The sequence below is a fragment of the Botryllus schlosseri genome, chromosome 2 (assembly GCF_051294905.1).
Source record: "Botryllus schlosseri isolate E-star chromosome 2, Bs_hap1, whole genome shotgun sequence".
Lineage (NCBI taxonomy): Eukaryota > Metazoa > Chordata > Ascidiacea > Stolidobranchia > Styelidae > Botryllus > Botryllus schlosseri.
The window spans coordinates 30,547,835-30,558,130 of record NC_137237.1 but is presented as its reverse complement, the minus strand read 5'-3'; the positions used below and the strand labels follow the sequence as shown (position 1 = coordinate 30,558,130).

General features: G+C 39.6%; 1 protein-coding gene across 1 annotated transcript in view; it reads right to left on the bottom strand.

Annotated features, from left to right (window-relative positions):
• Positions 1–10,296, bottom strand: part of LOC145457575 (transient receptor potential cation channel subfamily V member 6-like) — a 343,103-nt gene that overhangs the window by 121,530 nt on the left and 211,277 nt on the right. The window lies entirely within an intron of this gene.

Below are 10,296 nucleotides of genomic sequence, written 5' to 3'. Positions count from 1 at the left end.
CTTCTGGTATCGGCAAGTTCCCTAGTCCAGTGGTTCTCAACCCTTTTGTCGCCACGTACTCCTCAAGTTTTAGTTCAAATTTAGCTCAATTTATCCTGCGACCGTGCTCTGTTCTGAGCAAGTATTTACTGTAGGCTAGTGACAAACGGCAACAAGCTGACTTTTTTTTTAAATAACATCATACATACTGACATTACATTAACTTCGAAGAATAGTGAAGTCACCTCACTATTGGAATTTCGTCTAACAGTCCTGATACTTGGAAAATAGGGCCAAAACTGTTAGGGCTGAGGAAAATTACGATGTTATGAATGGGAGCCATATTCATTATCGCTCGAGCAGAGTTGACAAAAGTGGGACATTGCCGAGAATGCAATGAAAACATGTTATGCATATGAAGAGGTCATGTGCAATGTGCATCACGGCGTTGCCACATTCGCTGTCAATTCTTGGGTATGAAATTCTCGACAGCGTCCGTCCCAGTAAGTTGGATTCTTGACACTGATTCTAGGTAATGACCATTCTCGGGGTTGTATATTCTCGGTATTGGTATACACTGGCGTAGCAGCATGTGCTACCGCCCCTGGCTCTCGCCTAAAATGCCGCCCCCTCCCCTAAGTAGACCGCAGCAAATTTTGACATATATTCATGTTCAAGCAACCTTGTCAATAAAAACAATATGCTGCGTCTCATGCAGCCTCCCCGTCTCAACGTTAATAAGGCCAAAAATCATAAAGACAAGAAATAGCGAACGAATGTATTGTGCAAATAGAAAATCAATAGCCGCCTCAAAGCAAAATCAGCGATAATATCCTCAAATTCAAGTTTTTTAACGTAGTTTTTTTTATAGACAGAATGGATAGAGCATATAGCCGATCATCATTCATGGTAGAACGTAAATAAGACTTAATCAGTTTGAGCTTTGAGAAGCTCGCCTCACACAGCTCGCAATTGAAACAGCAATGATCAGATAAAGTTTAGACACGAGCATAAATATGGTGTCGAATCAAGTAGCTTTGCATTAACTAACCACTGTAAAACATCAAACGCTGTTGCACTACGATCAAACGTGGTTTCACTGCTCCGCATCAGCCTCTTTACCCTTTTAAAATCTCAAGTTGAACAACTTCATATGATCATATCTTAATTTGTGTTCGTCCTAGAGGTCTCATATTGGTTTGTACGAAAAGCTAGCAATCTTCTGATTTATATGATCCCCAATTCGAAGGTATAAGGCATGACAATTTCGCAGCCAACTCCAAAAAGTCCACCTCGCTGTCATAAGTGCTTCTAAAAGCGCTGGTGAATAAATTGTGACTTTCGCTTTGCAGCAGCGCGCGGGAATTCAAAAATCCAAACATATCATTTAGGTGGTGTATGCCGGTAAACCTAGTTTCAGCTTCAAGTTTAAATCTCTCCAAAGCTTGAAACATGTATCGTCCAACTTCTTCAACAACACTGAGGCCAGCATCTTCTGATTGTTCGCCAGGCATTATCCTTTTTCTGCGACCTCTCCGAACAATCGGCATTGTCGGCTGTTTCGGAGTGGTTCCATCGCCATGTTAGCATATTAATTCGTGTTTTCGGAATCAGCGCGGCACTAGCTTTCGATTGAGACTTCACGGGACGCCAGCTATAGGACTACCAATTAACGTTTCTTTTAGCCGGCTGTGTACACTGTGCCGAGCGAGATAGTGTCAATCAATCAATCAATCAATCAATCAGGTTTATTAATATTTTCATCGTTTCAAAACATCACAAGATTGCGATACAATGAGAAGATAGAAAGGTGTCGAAACAACTTGGAGTAGCCATTAAGATCAGACACACACCTTAGCCTAGGCGAAGAAAATAAGAGGCATGCACAGTAGGGTTATGACTAGAAAAAAAAATTCAAAATTTTGTGTGTCCTGTAGTCACAAATGATGAGCTTTTGTGTCCTGATTTCAAAACTCACAAAAGTTAAGACTATTTGAACAAAAACCTCCCGCACAAAAATTTTCCAGTTTTCACTGTATGGAGGATAGGCTTTCTTTTGTAGATACAGACTATATAATTTATTTATCGACTGATTTGAATTTAACTGACCCAATTCCAATTGCGAAGATTTAAAATAGTATTTTGGTACATTTTGACCGCCCAGATTGAATTATTCCTATCGTGTTCTCGCTTACAGTCAATATTAAATAATTATTAAATAATTATTAATTCCGATTTTAGATGTAGACTGTATATTAGAGTTATGACTAGAAAAAAAATTTCAAAATTTTGTGTGTCCTGTAGTCACAAATGATGAGCTATTGTGACCTGATTTCAAAACTCACAAAAGTTAAGACTGTTTGAACAAAAACCTCCCGCACAAAAATTTTCCAGTTTTCACTGTATGGAGGATATAGGCTTTCTTTTATAGATACAGACTATATAATTTATTTATCGACGGATTTGAATTTAACTGACCCAATTCCAATTGCGAAGATTTAAAATAGTATTTTGGTACATTTTGATTGCCCAGATTGAATTATTCCTATCGTGTTCTTGTTTACAGTCAATATTAAATAATTAATAGATAATTATTAATTACGATTTTAGATGTAGACTGTATATATCGTATAATTTCAATTTGTCTGGCACAAATCAAACTGGGTGTTCGAAAAGGCGAAAGTAGAACAACTCTAGGTATTTTCAGCGGTCTAGAAAACCGCTTAGAAGAATATGATGTACAGGAAAATTTGAAAATCTCATATATCATATGTGACACCATAGCATCTGTTGATACTGGACGGCAGAGTGGCGTTGTTTCGAAACTGCGAAATGCGATGATGAGCATGGGTTTTCATATCCCTTGCCAACATCATATTATCGATTCTTAAAGCATATATTAGAGTTCTTCGATCCAACGTCTTCAAGAAATCCAGCTCTCAGCTACAAATTCGGAGATGATGTGGGAAAACACTACGAAAACTAGATGCAATCCACCAAGCACGAATTTCAGATGAAAATATTAGAAAACCGAGGATGTAGGGATGATTTTAAGTTTATCTATGGCATGTTCAGAACATGCCGTTCTTTCAAAGAAAATGGTATAGATTACCACTGATCAAATGGCATAAACTTCCATCTCTACGCAATGCGAGAGGGTGCTCTAGGGCCATTATTGCGTACTTCCACTTCCCCAGATAGAGAATAACTCTGGAGATGCTTATTTATCGCAAATGCGTGTCAGGAAGACTGGTATTCTAACCAGATGTCCAAAGATGGAATGTACTAGAGCCCGACCGATTATCGGTTCGTCGATAATATCGAGACGATATCACACTTTGAAAGAATTATCGGTATCGGCCATTGGAGCTGAAAAATCAACGGCAATTTGCGTGTGACGTCACAACATGGCGGAAGGAAGTCAGAAAACTATAGTCTTTGATCGCTAGACTGAGAATATTGATATATTTCATATAGCTTACACTTTACAGGTGTCCAGATGCAGCCTTTCTAGTTCATTTCATGTTCAAGTATAACAATGGCTGTAAAGATGTTCAAATAAATGCCCTCTGAAGATTTGAAAATGTGCTTATGTATACATCCAACTTCTTTTGAATATCGGCTGAATGTATTGGGGTTATCGGCTAAGGCGTGAGATATTGGTTTTATCGGTATCGAGCCAAAAATCCAAAATCGGTCGGGCTCTAGAATATACCAAAGATTATTTGCTGCTATCTTTGCGGTCGAATGTCCTGCAGCGATAAAGTGCCCCAAAACCCCATTGAAAGTCGGATATGTCCGTCGTAGATGTCCCTGGCACTAACATAATAACAGAAAGGGAAATCAAATTGATGAATAAATTTACAATAAGTGTAAAAGGACATATATTTGAAGATTAAATTTGTAGCAAAGAATATCTTTGAATTTTAAATTTTTTCCATATTTGGACCAGTGTCGAAAATTTGATGTTAGTTTGTGCGGGACATTTTTTTCGATTTGAACAAAATGATTATGATTTTATTAATTTATACCAAAATGTTCATCAATTCCTGCTACAGGCCAAAAAAAATTTTTTAGTCATAACCCTAATGCACAGTGCACACTGAATGAAAAGTAATGCAGAGAATATAAGATGCAAGCGACAAAATGAGGTGGCATGTGGCGAAGGGCGAGTTCGATGTTAGGTCGTGGTCCGGTAATCCTGAAGACTGGCTAGTATTGATTTAGAAGAAATTGCTTGTATTTCGACTTGAATGTGGACATGCTCGACGACTGTCGGATAGCCGGCGAGATGCTGTTCCACAATTGGGGTCCAGCATAATTGATAGAAATGTAATGTGTAAATGTGTAACTGTAATGGTGATGCTTCCGGCTCCTTGATCGGTAGGTCGTGGGTTCGACCCCCGACCTGGTCAGACCAAAAAACTCGAAAACTGGTATCCGCGGTTATGCCGCCAGGCACTCAGCAATCACAGAGGGAAAAACGGAGGTGCAGACCTGATGACCTTATTATAAAAAAAGTCCTTATCGCATCTCCACCGTCAAAGCATCTCGATGGTGCAGGCGAAAAAGAAAACCATCTCTCTCTCTCTCACTGTGCAGCCACATTTTGCCGCCCCCTCGGAGCCTGCCGCCCCTGGCGCAGAGCCAGAACCGCCAAGTGGCTGCTACGCCACTGTTGGTATAGAGCCCTCCTTTAGAAGGATTTGGGTTCTGGTTCTATACCAATACCGAGAATGCCATTACCGAGAATGGACGTTACCGAGACTCAGTTAGCGAACGCAGCTTTGTCTTGTTAATATATTCATGGTCGACCCGCTGGCCACATCATCATGTAAAAGAACTGAAACTGTCTGCAGGTCAGTGTTGGGATGACTCGAGTCAAGTTTTTCGTATGACTTGACTTGACTCAAGTCACTTTGCTAAAATGACTTGACTTGACTTGACTCGGCATATTAGAAATGTGGATTGACTCGTGACTCGAAGCAAAATTCTTGAGTCAGTTTCAAGTCAACGAGTAATCGTTGTCGATAAAAAATTACTGTATCTTATGTTCGGATTGTTCGCGAAACGCTAGTGTAACCCGTGAGAGCTACCAATCAATCGGCGATCGTCCAGTTTACTGAGCCTTCATTGTTCTCTCACAAATAAATCAACCGCAAACGAAGTGATCAAAGCTTACGTTGTCGTAAATAGTATAGTACGTAATTTAATAGCAAAATAGACATTTCTGTTCTTACCTTAACCAAACCTGTTCGTTTTATTGAAATTGAAATCGAATATAGTTTATATAGTCCTCAACCATTTGCGCAGGCTCGAATTAAATAATATCAATTTGTAAATATTTATTGTATTGCATCTTATCAATTCGTTTCTCAATTCTCTATTTTCGCTGCTAACTATATAAACTGCGGCTATGCAATTACTTTATGTACAGTTTAGCAGTGCTACGTATATGTGAGCGATACAGCCCCTTCCGGCGTGTCTATTTAATGGTATATTCGTCCGGTTCAAAATCAATGACCACTCAACCTGTATTTCAGACAGCTAGCAAAATGCAATGAATTAATCATGTCTTATACCCCGAAAAGGCAACTTGACTTGAATTTTGACTGGACTCGTGACTTGACTTGACTTGACTTGACTTGACTCGACTTGACTCGAGTCACCTTTGAAAATTGATTGACTTGACTTGACTCGAGTCAAAATGTGCAATGATTCGAAATGACTCGTGACTTGAAGGCAGTGACTTGATCCCAACACTGCTTTTTACTGGGCTTTTTTGTCGCCGCAAGAATAGCGACATGTGGGACGAGGAGCCCAAAATATCCTCCGACGGCGGGACTTTGAGGGCCGCCTACATAGCGGCGTCGCTCACCACTACGATACCTCACTTCCTGCTCAGTGATCTTGATATATTTCCTGATCATTTTGGAGATTAGAGTGAAGAGCAAGGGAAAGGTTCCACCAAGACATCAAAGCAACAAAAGAGATATATAAGAGCAGATGAGAGGAACATATTGTGGCAGACTATAGATTGAACCTTTCGAGAGACTGACCTAAATTGCTTAAAAGTGAAAATCGTAGGAAAAATTATTATTAATGTTATATTCTAACTGATTGTTTTGAATTTACAATAGGTGGCTGACATAAAACTGATTGCATTAATGCAACGTTATTTAAGCATTCAGGTAGATACTTATGTATATGATTGTAGTTTATTTATGTACATAATATCTGTGAATATCCATAACGCTGTTAAATTAGGGTTGCCATACGTCCGGAATTTCCCGGACATGTCCGGAATTTCACTGTTTTTACTGCGTCCGGGAGGAATTTCCAAAATATGCTCAAATGTCCGGAATTTTGAACTCTTGAAAAAAGCTAATAATTTTTTCGTAAATGAACATAGACAAGATTGTTTTTAGGCAGATTTATGAAATTTTTCTTCGCGCTGCGCGCGATTTAGTGTCACATATCTTCGTTTGGATATCGGAAGTACCACCCTCTCAAAAACTGTGATAAAAAATATAAAATAGAAATTATTTACAGAAATAAGTCTAATTGTAATCGCAATTACAAGATAACGGTATATTCATAGAGTCGGTTGAGGCCGTTTGGATGCTTTATTCAAAGATAGTTTGCCTTTATTCAGGGGTTTACGAAGAGGTTGAACGTAGCCTAATCAGCTTCCAAAATAGGCTGTGAGTATAAATCTGGGCAAATTTGCTGACCATTAATTAGTAATCAGCTGGGCAACGCCAAGTTGGAAATGGAGTCGCGACCATAAAAAGTTGGTAATGGAGTCGCGACCATAAAAGGTTGGTAACCACCGAATGTGCGGTGTTTATGTAGCTCAGGGGTGCAGGCTGATAAATGATCTTATCGGTGTGACATGATCATGACGTGCAATTACGCTATACTTGCATTTTCGAAGTCATCATCCTTCACCAGCTCGACCGCTAACTCTGATCATGTGGGCGGAGAGAGGATCAAAATTATATAATTTTACTTTCGCTTTAACACCTGATGAAGGAGCGGCGCTTCAAAAGCTCGTGTAACTATAATAAAGTTATATAAATCTACAAGTGGACGTTAAATAGGGTGTGGAAACTAACAGGGTCTTATAATAATATATTGAAGAACCAATATTATTGACATAATTCCACAATACACGAGGGAGATAGCGTAGTGGTGACGATAAGGGTCTACTAACCGGGCGGCGCCGGTACGATTCCCGCTGGAGGCTTATCTGGTCTCCTCTTTCCCCGCCGTAAAAAGCCCAGAAAAAGATCCGACGACAGAAAGCACTCACACGGAATAGAAAGAACTATAAAGGGCCGCGGCTTCATAAAATGTCAACATCGAAAATAACTGTGACGTCGGGCACTGCCTATCCGTTCATTACAGTGCATTGTGTCTTACCGCATTGTAGGCTACCCTGTGTGTGATAAAAAAGTATCCCAACGTTACATTATTGTCATTATCGATATTGATTATCGATTATCGAAGAGGATTAGTTCTCCTCGCTCTTCTGTAATTCATTCAAATCATTTACGACCAGATGCATATAGTAAAGCCCCCAGAAGTTGCATCGATTACCGTACAGGGGGGCCGATCAGTGTTTATTTGTGCGGGAGTGAGGTGAAAATATGTGGCTTCGGCCGTGGTTACAAATTACAACACACTGCCACATACTCCTGAACCGGATCGTGACCACCTTAAGTCGATAGACACAGCTTTGCTGGTGTGACGTCATATTGATCGAAATGTGCTCATCACTCATTTAAAATCCACTAGTGGGCGCTAAAGAGCGTCCGGAATTTGGGTCACAAAAATATGGTAACCCTATGTTAAATCGAATACCCCTACATAAAATGATGTTGCTGTATTTTGATTTAATGAATTTCAGACCTTTATGATAGCCTACGACTGAACCATTTTTTTTTATCTAGCCCATACAGCGAAAAGGTGAGAATTTATTCAAAATATCCCTATATGGGTTATCTCCAAAACCAGATCCGTTCTGAGAAAAACTCAGGTCATATTCGGAATCAGTGCCCATCAAAACCCTCAGACCAATATTACATTGCGTCTGCCTATGAATATATGTGTTGACCAGTGTAATCAATTGCGCGGATAATTGTGAGATTGCGGAAATTCCACGTCTTGTAAAATTGAAATTTCAACAACCAATCTGTACGCCTACCCATATGCCAGACTTAGCCTATACGGCGGTTATGATACACAAACGTGAACGGCAATTTTCGACAAATTGGAACTTTTACGTTACATTATTGCATAAAGGCAGATTAGGCCGATCCCCAATCCCAATGTTATTTTATATCTATTATCTTGTTGCTGAATAGCTTGAATATCCTCCCGTATTGTGTTCTGAATAGCATAAATATTCATGTGAGCAGTTTGAATATCATCCCGTAATGTGGACATGCATCTACGGACCTGGTACAGTTCATTGCGAAGTACTTGTATTTGCGAGTGAGCGCTGTCATCAAGTCTGGATATTCGTTCTTTCGATTTTTTAACTTCCCTATTGCACATTGTCAACTTGGTTTGGTACTCTTCGAATTTAGCATCCATCTTGTCAAAATCACTTTTGACGACTTTGTCCATTTCTTCCAATCTCAGATCGCAGCGTAGATCGTTATCCAGCAGTCGGCAAATTTGTTTGTTTGCTTCTTCAACTAAATCTTCATTAACATCAATCTGATCCTTCAAATCACTGAGGCATTTCAGCTCATGTCTAATATCTGCATATCTTTGTTCGCTATTCTCCTCCATGCTTTTAATAGTAGCATTTCGCTTTTTAGAAGACTCGCTCATATTACGTTTCATGTTATGATACCATTCCTCTAACTCGGCCAATTTCGTTTGCGAATGCCCAAAGAACTGTTGTAATCGATCGCTGGTTGTGATTTGCAGATCTTCGACTTTACCGAACAAGATCTCATTAAGTTTAGCCATACATTCGGCGGACTCGGCCACAAGCTGGTATCGGCTGATGGTCTGCAGACAAAACACAGAAAATTCGTGAAGACGCAAAGAGCAAAATACCCGAGCGAAGTCACTTTGGGTCATTTCAAATCTATTTTCACTCCATGCTTGTACGGTTTTCCAGATTAGCAGACCACCGTCAGATTTGCTGACAGAGATTTGGCTGACGTAGCACATCATTGTCTCCTCAGTTAGATATCCAATATCCGAGTTATCCGCGATTGTGTCGAAATTCTCATAAATATATCTATTTACTTCGGCCGCAATATTCGTGCACGCGTATTTTCCAGCAAGGTATCTGATGAAGCAGCAATTCCTCAAATTAATAGCCCAATCGTTTGGAACACGTCGAGGTGTTTGTAGTTTCATGGTTGACAAACTGACTTTGAATTTGCTAGTGGAGCTTGTACGCGAAAATATATTTCGAAAGCATGATTCCCTTTCTTTAGACCAGTGGTTCCCAAACGGTGGGGAATTCCCCACTTGTGGGGAATTTCGGGGTTTTTGGTGGGGAATAGACTCGATTTAAAAAAATCTTTACCGTAATATTCTTCTTTATTAAATATCGTTTTGAAATGCCGACCGAATATTTCATAGCTCATTTGCAATTCAGCGATTCATATTATCAGTGCCTCCAATTAGCGAGAATCGCCTGGATAGCGACACGCGATCTCCAGAAATGTTTTTATTCATTTGTGCATCATCATCGGTCACGAAACGTAGTGGTAGAAAAATTCTGATTCGTTGTAATAAGAGCACATATTGCTGAATATGTATTCAAGGGAGATCGTGGACTCGCTAATTAATAGCACATCTGGACTCATTACAAATGAAATTACATACTTATGTTATTTCAAGTTCTTTTAGTATTGTGCGAAAGTGTAGTTTACGGCGGCTTATATATATATCGCACGCATGCGTTCGTCAACATCAGGAAGTTTATCTGACCCATGTATTATTCGGCATTTACTTATGTAAATTGATGCTACCCCGCAACATTTGGAAAATTTTCAAACCCTCCTATTTTTCTGTTGGCTGCGCGCCTGGGTAGATACATATATTACGGTTACCAGTTCACCGCTGCATTAATTTTATTGAGTGCTGATCAATTCCGGGGATCTTAACACTCACCAATAGCACGCACTATATTTACTAAGCAAAGTCTTGCAAAATTTTATTAGAGGTAGCACTTTAAAGGGTAGATATGGATATAGAGATTTTAGGTGGGGAATGAAGGCTAGGAATAAATCGGAAGTGGGGAATTAGGATAAAAAGGTTGGGAACCACTGCTTTAGACTGTCG